Source organism: Pantherophis guttatus, chromosome 2, assembly GCF_059756535.1.
Source record: "Pantherophis guttatus breed Tessera chromosome 2, ASM5975653v1, whole genome shotgun sequence".
Lineage (NCBI taxonomy): Eukaryota > Metazoa > Chordata > Lepidosauria > Squamata > Colubridae > Pantherophis > Pantherophis guttatus.
In genome coordinates, this window is record NC_142064.1 from 130,511,384 (window position 1) to 130,521,519 (window position 10,136).

Consider the following 10,136-nt stretch of genomic DNA (forward strand, 5'->3'; position numbering starts at 1 on the left):
TGGTTTACAGAGTCAGCATATTGCCCCCAACAATCTGGATCCTCATTTTACCACCTCAGAAGGATGGAAGGCAGAGTCAACCTTGAGCCTTTGAAGATCAAACTCCTGGCAGTGGGCAGAATTAGCCTGAATTATTTCATTCTAACCTCTGCGCCACCACAGCTCTAATAAGGAGTCAAAATGCCCTATGGAAATACCCAGTGGTGGGATTCAATTTTTTTAACAACAGGTTCTGTGGGCGTGGCTTAGTTGGGGGTGTGGCTTGGCAATCATGTGACTGGGTGGGCATGGCTAGCTGGTCATGTGACTGGGTGGGCATGGCTAGCTGGTCATGTGACTGTGTAGGCGTGGCTAGCTGGTCATGTGACCGGGTGGGCGTGGCTATGTGCATAGGGACTACTCAGAGGGCTGAAAAAAAGTCATTTCTGACTGGGCCTCGCACTTTTGACCGGTCCTCACACTTATGACCATCCTCACATTTATGCCCATGCAGCTTTCTTAACAACCATGTCACTCATTTCACAACTGCTTCTCTTCACCATGGTGACAAGATAGGACAAAAACATAAAATGTGAGGACAGTCGTAAGTTCGAGGACTGGTCAAAAGTGCGAGGACCAGTCAAAAATAACTTTTTCAGCCCTCTGAGTAGTCCATATGCACAAAAGGACTACCCAGAGGGCTGAAAAAAGTGATTTCTGACAGGTCCTCGCACTTTTGACCGGTCTTCGCACTTATGACTGGTCATCATTTATGCCCATTGTAGCATTCTTAACAACCATGTCACTCATTTCACAACTGTTTCTCTTCACCATGGTGACAAGATAGGGCAAAAACGTAAAATGTGAGGACAGTCGTAAGTTCGAGGACTGGTCAAAAGTGCGAGGACCAGTCAAAAATAACTTTTTCAGCCCTCTGAGTAGTCCATATGCACAAAAGGACTACTCAGAGGGCTGAAAAAAGTGATTTCTGACAGGTCCTCGCACTTTTGACCGGTCTTCGCACTTATGACTGGTTATCATTTATGTCCATTGTAGCATTCTTAACAACCATGTCACTCATTTCACAACTGCTTCTCTTCACCATGGTGACAAGATAGGGCAAAAACGTAAAATGTGAGGACAGTCGTAAGTTCGAGGACTGGTCAAAAGTGCGAGGACCAGTCAGAAATAACTTTTTCAGCCCTCTGAGTAGTCCATATGCATAAAAGGATACAGCAATAGAGAGGGATGAAGGAAGGGAAGGGAAATTAGAGGAGGAGTGAAGGTAAGAGAGGGAGAAAGAGAGGAGGGGAAGGAGAAAGGAAGAGGAAGTAGGGAGAAGAAGAAGGGGGGGGAAGAGAAAGTAAGAAGGAAAGAAAAGACAGAGGTGGTAGGTTTGAGGAGAAAGATTGCTGTACAATAAAAAAGATGAAAGGGAAGAAAGCCAACCCCAAACAAATATAAAGATATTAAGATAAAGAATGAATTGTTAAACTTTAAAGAATAAAAGAGAACAAATATGAATAAATAACAATAATTAGAAACACACATACAAACAATGTATTTTCTTTGAACAGAGTATTTGGCCAGTTCACAAATTTAAACAGTGTTTAGTCATTTCAATTAAATTTACAATTTCTATATTTCCTTTTTGCCATATTTATTCCTCATCTATTTTTGTAAAAAACCAATATTACCCTTCATCCTCATCTCCAATCTTAATCAAATTCAATTTTTCCCTTCTATTCTATATTATACCCCTTCCCATTGTCATCTATTTTTATATCCATCCTCACATTGGTTAATTATGTAATATTACAGTTGTTTAATATAAATTCAACATTTTAATATAAATCAATTAGTTATATAACTACTTTTTTTGTATATTAATCAATACGAACATGAATATTCCAATTATTTCCATGCAATCCAATTTCTTACAAATCAATTAATTATATTTACCAATAATAATAAACCAAATAATTTCCCCCATATATTCCTCCAAACCACAACTTAACCATTTCTGATTTCAGAAATATACAATTAATAGTATCTCAATTATTACAATTCCCTAGTTAAATAGAGCTTTTTTTCTTTTGTGTTTTAAAATCTTGAACTCTCCTCTTTTTCCCTAAATTTCCCATTGTTTGCACCTACCTTTTTTGGTGAGGAAAAAGAAAAGAAATCTGCCTGCCTAATTATCCAACCTTGCAGCAACAGCAAAGCAGTTTCAGTTTCGTTTTTCAGGATAGCTAGGGGAAAAAAAAATTGCTCCAGCAAGCAGCAGAGCCCTGAGCAAAACAGCTGAGACAAATCAGCTGAGACTCGGGAGCCGATCTAAGCAAGGGCTAATTAGCCTATGCTGAAGCTCCGTGGGCCAATAAAATTACAAAAAAACACTGAACCCTTTGTTAAATTGCTGGCTCGCCCGCCCCTCGCCCACCACTATTTATTGGCAATAAATAGTGGTGCGGAGGGGCGGGGCAAGCCAGCAATTTACCAAATGGTTCGGCTGCACCACTGGCTATAGGGCGGTCCTTTGAAGCCCCGCGGCAAGAATTTGAAGTTTTTTTTCCTCTAGCCATCAGCTGGGACTCCAGAGACAGCAATAGATTGGGAGTGGGCGGGGTAAGTGAATGGCAACCGGCGATCCAACAGAGCAGAGAGTGAGGGTAAGTGAAGGCGTGGAAGCTGCTTTCTCCTTCCTGCTCTCTTGCGTCTGGAGCCGGTGGGGAACCATGTGGCAGCCCACGTGGATCCCAGGCAGCGGAACTCAGGCTAGGGAAGGGGTGGGCAATTGTGGCTCTTTTGCAACCTGTGGCCTTCAACTCCCAGAATTCCTGAGACAGCCAAGCTGTCTCAGGAATTCTGGAAGTTGAAGTCCACAGGTTGTAAAAGAGCCACAATTGCCCACCCCTGGCTACAGTAGGCTGGCGCTGCGCGGGTGGGAGGCGGCGAGGGGCAGGCGAGCCAGCAATTTAACAAACGGTTCGGTGTGCTGCGGGGCCAATAAATTACAAAAAAACACCGAACCGTTTGTTAAATTGCTGGCTCGCTCGCCCCATTTATTGGCAATAAATAGTAGTGCGGAGGGGCGGGGCAAGGGGCGGGGCGAGCCAGCAATTTAACAAAGGGTTTGGCCGAACCCCCTAGAACCGGCAGAATCCCACCACTGGAAATACCATGAAGAGCATGGATGAAGATCACTACAAATACATGGGAATATTTCAAGCTAAAAACATCAAGCACAATGAAGTCAAGAAGAATGTTAGAACTGAATACCGTATTTTCCGGCATATAAGACGACTGGACGTATAAGACGACCCCAAACTTTTCCTGTTAAAATATAGGGTTTGGGCTATACTCGTCGTATAAGACTACCCCTCTTCCAATGCACACCAAATAAAAATTAAAAAACATCAACTGGCTCACCCACAATGTAAAAGCAGCTGTGCTAGACCCAAAATGGCCCCTGCAACAAGCAGGAACCTCACACAGCCACAAAAAGCCCCCCCAAAAAACTTTCACACTTTACACACACACAACACAACACAACTGGCTCACCCACAATGTAAAAGCAGCTGTGCTAGACCCAAAATGGCCCCTGCAACAAGCAGGAACCTCACACAGCCACAAAAAGTCCAAAAAACCAACTTTCACACTTTACACACACAAAATTCCACATACAGCGTTGTGAGATTTTGTGTGTTTGTTTAGTTAGAGTGAAACACTACAGAAACACACTAAATCTCAGAAAGCTGCACAAATATTATTTTATTTTATTTTATTTTTATTTTTATATGAAAGCTAAATTTAAAACTTCCTAAACTTTAAATGGCTAGGTCTAAAAAAGAACAATTAAAAAAAAAACCCAATTGACTATTTTTTTAAAGCTCCCAAAGGGGGAAAAAACTTACCCAATAGAACAGGGGTCTCCAACTTTAAGACTTGTAGACTTCAACTCCCAGAATTCCTCAGCTAGCTTTGCTTTGCTGGCTGAGGAATTCTGGGAGTTGAAGTCCACAACTCCCTGCTTGCTTGATTGCAGGCAGGGAGTTGCTTGCTGATGGAATGGATTCAGGCAAGCGAAGCAAGGCAAGCGTTGCGACTAGCAGCTAAGGTAAGCAAGCTGGAGGTGGAAAACTTTTTTCCTTTTACATGGCTCTGGCGATCCAAGGTGAGTTGCAGGCAACTCAGCTGGGATCGTCAGAGCTGGGATCGCCAGAGCCATGTAAAAAGGAAACTCAGCTGGGATCGTCAGAGCTGGGATCGTCAGAGCTGGGATCGTCAGAGCTGGGATCGCCAGAGCCATGTAAAAAGGAAAAAACTTTTACGTGGCTCTGGCGATCCCAGCTGAGTTGCAGGCAACTCAGCTGGGATCGTCAGAGCTGGGATCATCAGAGCTGGGATCGTCAGAGCCATGTAAAAGGGAAACTCAGCTGGGATCGTCAGAGCTGGGATCGTCAGAGCTGGGATCGTCAGAGCTGGGATCTCCAGAGCCATTTAAGGCTCGTCAGAGCCTTTCGGGCTGGTCTGCCTGGTTACAGGAGAACGACACCCGGCGTATAGGACGACCCCCGACTTTTGAGAAGATTTTCATGTGTTAAAAAGTCGTCTTATACGCCGGAAAATACGGTACATCATGAGAGTGAAGATTTTAAAGTGCAAACTCAGAAGAAGAAATACTACCAAGGCAATTAATACCTGGGGAATTCCAGTCATTAGATACAGAGCTGGGCCATACACAGCTACAGCAGTGGACTGCACTCAAGCAGAACGAAAAGCCCTGAATAGGGAGACCGGACAAAATAGTAAAAAATGATTTATGCCCTTCTACTTACCAAGCACGGGTGAATGTGGAATGTTGCAAGTATACCAGATAGTTGAAGAATAAAAAAGGGCATTGGAAGAATGCCTGAAGGACAGTGAAAAAGATGCACTGAAGCTAGTATACCAGGAAGGCTAAGTAAGTCTAGGAAAGACCAAACTGGCCTACAAAAAAATTAAATGAAGAATAGAAAAAAGACATTGCAAGGCAAAGTATTACATGGCCAATACAAGAAAAGCAAAATACAGGCTAATAACAACAAGACTTGGCAATGGCTAAAAGCTGGAAAGTTGTAGAAAGAGACAGGAAATTCTGGCTGCACAACCAAATCTTAAGAACAAAAAACATACAAAGCCAGAATTAAGAAGACAGTAACAGAAAGCAAATGCCGCCTCTGAAAAGAAGCTGAAGAGAATGGATCACCTTGTGAGCTACAAGAAGCTCTCACAGATTGACAACAAACAACGGCATAAGAAAGTAGCAACAATAATACATTGGAATATCACTAGAAATATCATTTGCCTGCAAACAAAAACTGTTCAGAGCACAAAATAGACAAAATAATAGAAGAAGAAGAAGCTAAAGTGCTCTAGAATTCAAAATTCATTGTTGGATATGTCAGAGGGAAAACCAGATCATGAGCATAGCGGTGGTGGCGGGGAGCTCTGCCCACCTGCCCGGATGCTTCTGCTTGCTTGCTTCTTTGTTTGTTTATTTGTTTATTTATTTATTTATGTACATATTAGATAATATATATATATATAATATAATATATATAAGTATAAGCATGAAATGAATACATAAAATGAGTACAATTAAAGGGAACATTAGGAAAGGAACGGTAAGCACGCTGGTGCTCTTATGGACACCTCTTAGGAGTCTTTAATAAATCATACTCTAAAGAAATTAAATATCTCACAATTCACATAATAACAGCTGCAAGAATAATATACGCAAAAAATTGGAAGCAAGAAAAAACGCCAAATGAAATGATTTAATAGAAATTTTTTTAGAATGCGCTGAAATGGATAGGTTAACAAAGAAATACAAGAAAGAGAAGAATCAGATTACTATAAAATATGGAATAAATGGTATAATTGGTTAAAAATTAGAAACAAACAAAAACTTAGAGGGGAAATATTACCGATATAGAAAATGTTATTACACTAAGGAGAGGTGAAGAAATATATAACAAGCAGAATGTAACTTTGAAACAATGCTTAAGAAGGAAACATAATTTCTTTTGTTTATATGTTGTATAAATGTTTGTTGTGTGTATGTTATGTTATGTTTTTTTTAATATTTATACTCTAATAAAAAATTATTAAAAAATAAAAGAAATAAAGGGAGACTAGTATAGATCTATTTCAAGCTATTTAGCTCTCATCAGGTAGCCATACCCTTACTTGGATTCGAACTTGGGTTGCCTGAATGTATTAATTGTATTAACCTCTGAGACACAAGTTCTCCTTGTGCGCAGAATATGTTGCGCGCTAGCAAGCACCCAGTAGAAACGGGTTTTGAAACCTGGCCCTGATTCAGAGGTTTATAAGGATTTGAAGCATAACACTCATAAAATCTTTGCTATAAGGCAATTACATCAGATTACAATGAAGGTCAATCAGACAAGCAGTCAAAATGGATGGCATGAGGCCAATTGCCCCTGATCCAGTGTCCAACATTTCATTATATGCCTTAAAACTGGAAAGCATATGACTTTCAGGATTCTGCCAACTAGTCATAACAACAGGGGCAGTTTTCTATTCCTTTAACCTCAATGTTACAATATGGTTATTTTTACATGTATTTTAAGCACATACTTCCTCTTTACCCACAACATCTTGCCAGCTAAGCAATTGCCAGTGTTGAAAAGCACAATTTTGACATACTTAAAGGTCACAATTTCAGCACACAGAACAATACTGATTTTATTTCAGGCCCTTCAGACCTTAATATACACGATAGTGCAGGTAAATAGGCTTTATTAAAAAACAAAGGTGTACATTAAATTTTTTCTTCTTACAGATACTACCAGTAGATGGCAGTATTTCAAATTTGGAACTATGGCATATACTCTATGTTCTTTTGTTCTAAGTAGAGTTTCCTGTTTCCTGTTAAAGTTAAGCAGTAAAGCACATAAACAGTAAAGCATGCATGCAGCAGCATCCACAGTCTGGTCATAGCCAGCTACAGCAAATAAAAGCAAGATACAGCAACAGAAAGAAGACTGCAACAGAAGAAAATGGCCAGTAGCACAGCGGCAATAAAGATTTTATTTGTGAATCTGACAAACCAGAACTAACAATCCTGAAAATTCAAGATGAAGATGCTGCTAACAAGAGAAGCTACATGGAACTGTATAAATGAAGCTAGGCCAGAACAAAATCCTTCAGATGAGTGGATAGAGAAAGCTCAGAAAGCTCAGAGCACAATTTCTCTTAGCATAGGAGATGATCAAATCATACATTTATGTGAAACTGCTAAAGGAATGTGGGAAGGATTACAAAAAGTGCACAAAAGAGCTAATTTCAGCAATAAACTATTTGAGTGCAAAGCTATACCAAACCAAGCTGATGAAATGCCAGGCTATGCAGGATTACATAATCAGACCTTGGAAATGATTGAACACTTGAGAGGTGTAAGAGAAGAAATAGAAGATTTTCATGTCACATTTTATTTTATCATGTCACGTTTCATTTTAAGTCCTGATATAATAAAGAAATTAACCGAGAATGACTGCAAGTGGAATAAAAATTAGTCCATATGATCAAATAATGATATGCACCGGCTATATAAAAGGAAAGGTGATAAGAAAAGCCTTTCCAAAGCAGAGTAACAGCAGAGCTAAAAAACCTCTGGACTTAATTCATTCAGATCTTTGTGGTTCAATGAAAACATTGACTCCAGGAAAGAAGAAGTATTTTCTCACTTTTATAGATGATTATTCCAGGTATATTACACAATATCTCTTACACAACAAAAGTGAGGTACCGGATAAAGTAAGCCACAAATTAGGCAAAATGCCAAGTGTCTTGTACACAGACAACGAAACTGAATATAAAGGTGACAACACACAGGCAATTCTCAGAAAGCATGGCATAATAATTCAAAGTCCTGTACCATTCAACCCAGAACAAAACAGGTTTGTAGAAAGAAAGAACCATACTTTGTGAGAGTGTAAGAACTATGTTGTTTGATGCAGATATGCCAACCACATGGCGGTGGGGGGGGGGGGAGGCCAATATGATTGCATACTATCTCCAAAATCAACTACCAGGAAAATCCACTGAGAAAAACTCCACATGAACTGTGGAATGGAAAAAAAAACAAATTTAAGCCATCTAAAAAAATTTTGAACCAAAGCCTATGCGCACACCCCAAAAGAAAAGCATACAAAATGGGATGCTTGTGCAAAGGAAGGTATACTTGTGGGGCAGGGGTGGGTTCCACTTACCTTTACTACCAGTTCGCAAGAAGCTTCGGCACATGCGCAGATTGTCAGTGATGACATCGGGGTGGGGTGGGGGTGGAGGCTCCCACCGCCATTACTTTTTTTTTTTTAAGGTTTTTATTAAGTTACATAGTTATACAATTCAACAATTTTCATTTAAGCTGCAGTTTTTTCATATACATATACACAAGTTTATATACATGGTGTCTCTTAAATTACTTGATTAATTTAATATTACACTCTCTCTTCTTTTACTTTTTGCATTTACTTTCCATCCACTTATATCACATTTCCCACACCATGTAAAATTCTGAATTCTCTTTCTCGTTTATCGCATAGGTTAATTTACACATCTCTGCATCCCACCGCCATTACTATCAGTTCGCAAGAATCGGACCGAACCGGGAGCAACCCACTACTGTTGTGGGGTAAAGTGAATCTCAAAAGGGACACAAACAAGGTACCCATCAGTAGAAGTATAATTACTGATGACATCTCAGTGTGTTCAAAATTTCATGAAGTAACACAAATGCTTCAAACTGAGGAAAATTCTACTTCAGTGTCACATGAACATAAGAAACAAAATGGAACAGAAATAGAAATTAATGCAGAAACCAGGCCACAAGAAGTTTCAATCAGGAGATCCACCAGAAGCAATAAAGGCATCCCAGCCAAATTTATTTATTTATTTATTTATTTAATTTTATTTTTATACCGCCCTTCTCCTGCGGGACTCAGGGCGGTATACAGCCGAGATAAAACATAGCATATAAAATTTAAAAACAGTTTAAAAAACAATTAAATAATTTTGGCCCAAAATTTAAAACAACCCAATTAAAACCGAATTCAATTAAAACTGAGAGGATGGGATCAAGCCAGTCCGGCTAGATGGAATAAGTGTGTTTTCAGGGCCCGACGAAAAGTCCGGAGGTCTGATATTGTGCGTATCTCAGAGGGTAGGTCATTCCAGAGGGCAGGTGCTGCCACAGAGAAGGCTCTACCCCGGGGGTCTCCAGCTGGCACTGTTTGGCCAACGGGACCCTGAGGAGGTCCTCTCTGTGCGAGCGAACCAGTCGGTGGGAGGCTATTGGCGGCAGAAGGCGGTCTTGCAGATATCCCGGCCCTAAGCCATGGAGCACTTTAAAGGTGGTCACCAACACCTTGAAGCGCACCCGGAAAACCACAGGAAGCCAATGCAGCTTGCGCAGGAGAGGTGTCATATGTGAGCGCCCCGTCGCTCCCATAATCCCCCGCGCGGCTGCATTCTGGACTAACTGCAGCCTTCGGGTGCACCCCAAGGGGAGCCCCATGTAGAGAGCATTGCAGTAGTCCAGGCGGGAAGTGACGAGTGCTTGAGTGACTGTGCGTAGGGACTCCCGATCCAGAAAGGGGCGCAACTTCTCTCCTATGTCGCTTGCATAGTTGAATGTTGCATAGAAATACATTCCAATAATGAATTCCAACATCCCCACTCAACCACTAATTATATTAGCCCCATTTTGAATCTTAGTTTTGCAAATCTGTTTCTTATGCTTCTTCTTGTCCTCCCCACCCCCCGCTTCTTCTTGTCATCCAGTCTGTCTGCAGAGCTGCTGCTGTTGCTGTGGCTCTCCAAAGGGCTGGCACTGAGAAACTGGGGCTTTGGCTCTGGCTCTAGCTGGGCTGGGGGACTAGGGCAGTGACTGCAGCCTCTTTTGGATTCTCCTTCCTGTCTCTGGGTTTTAGTGCTACACGAGCAACATAGGAGAGACGTTTGGCTGGGATGCCTTTATTGCTTCTGGTGGATTTGGTGATTGAAACCTCTTGTAGTCTGGTTTCTTCTTTTATAACAGAATAGTCACTGGATAGTGATTCTCAGTTAATTTATTTGTTATGTCA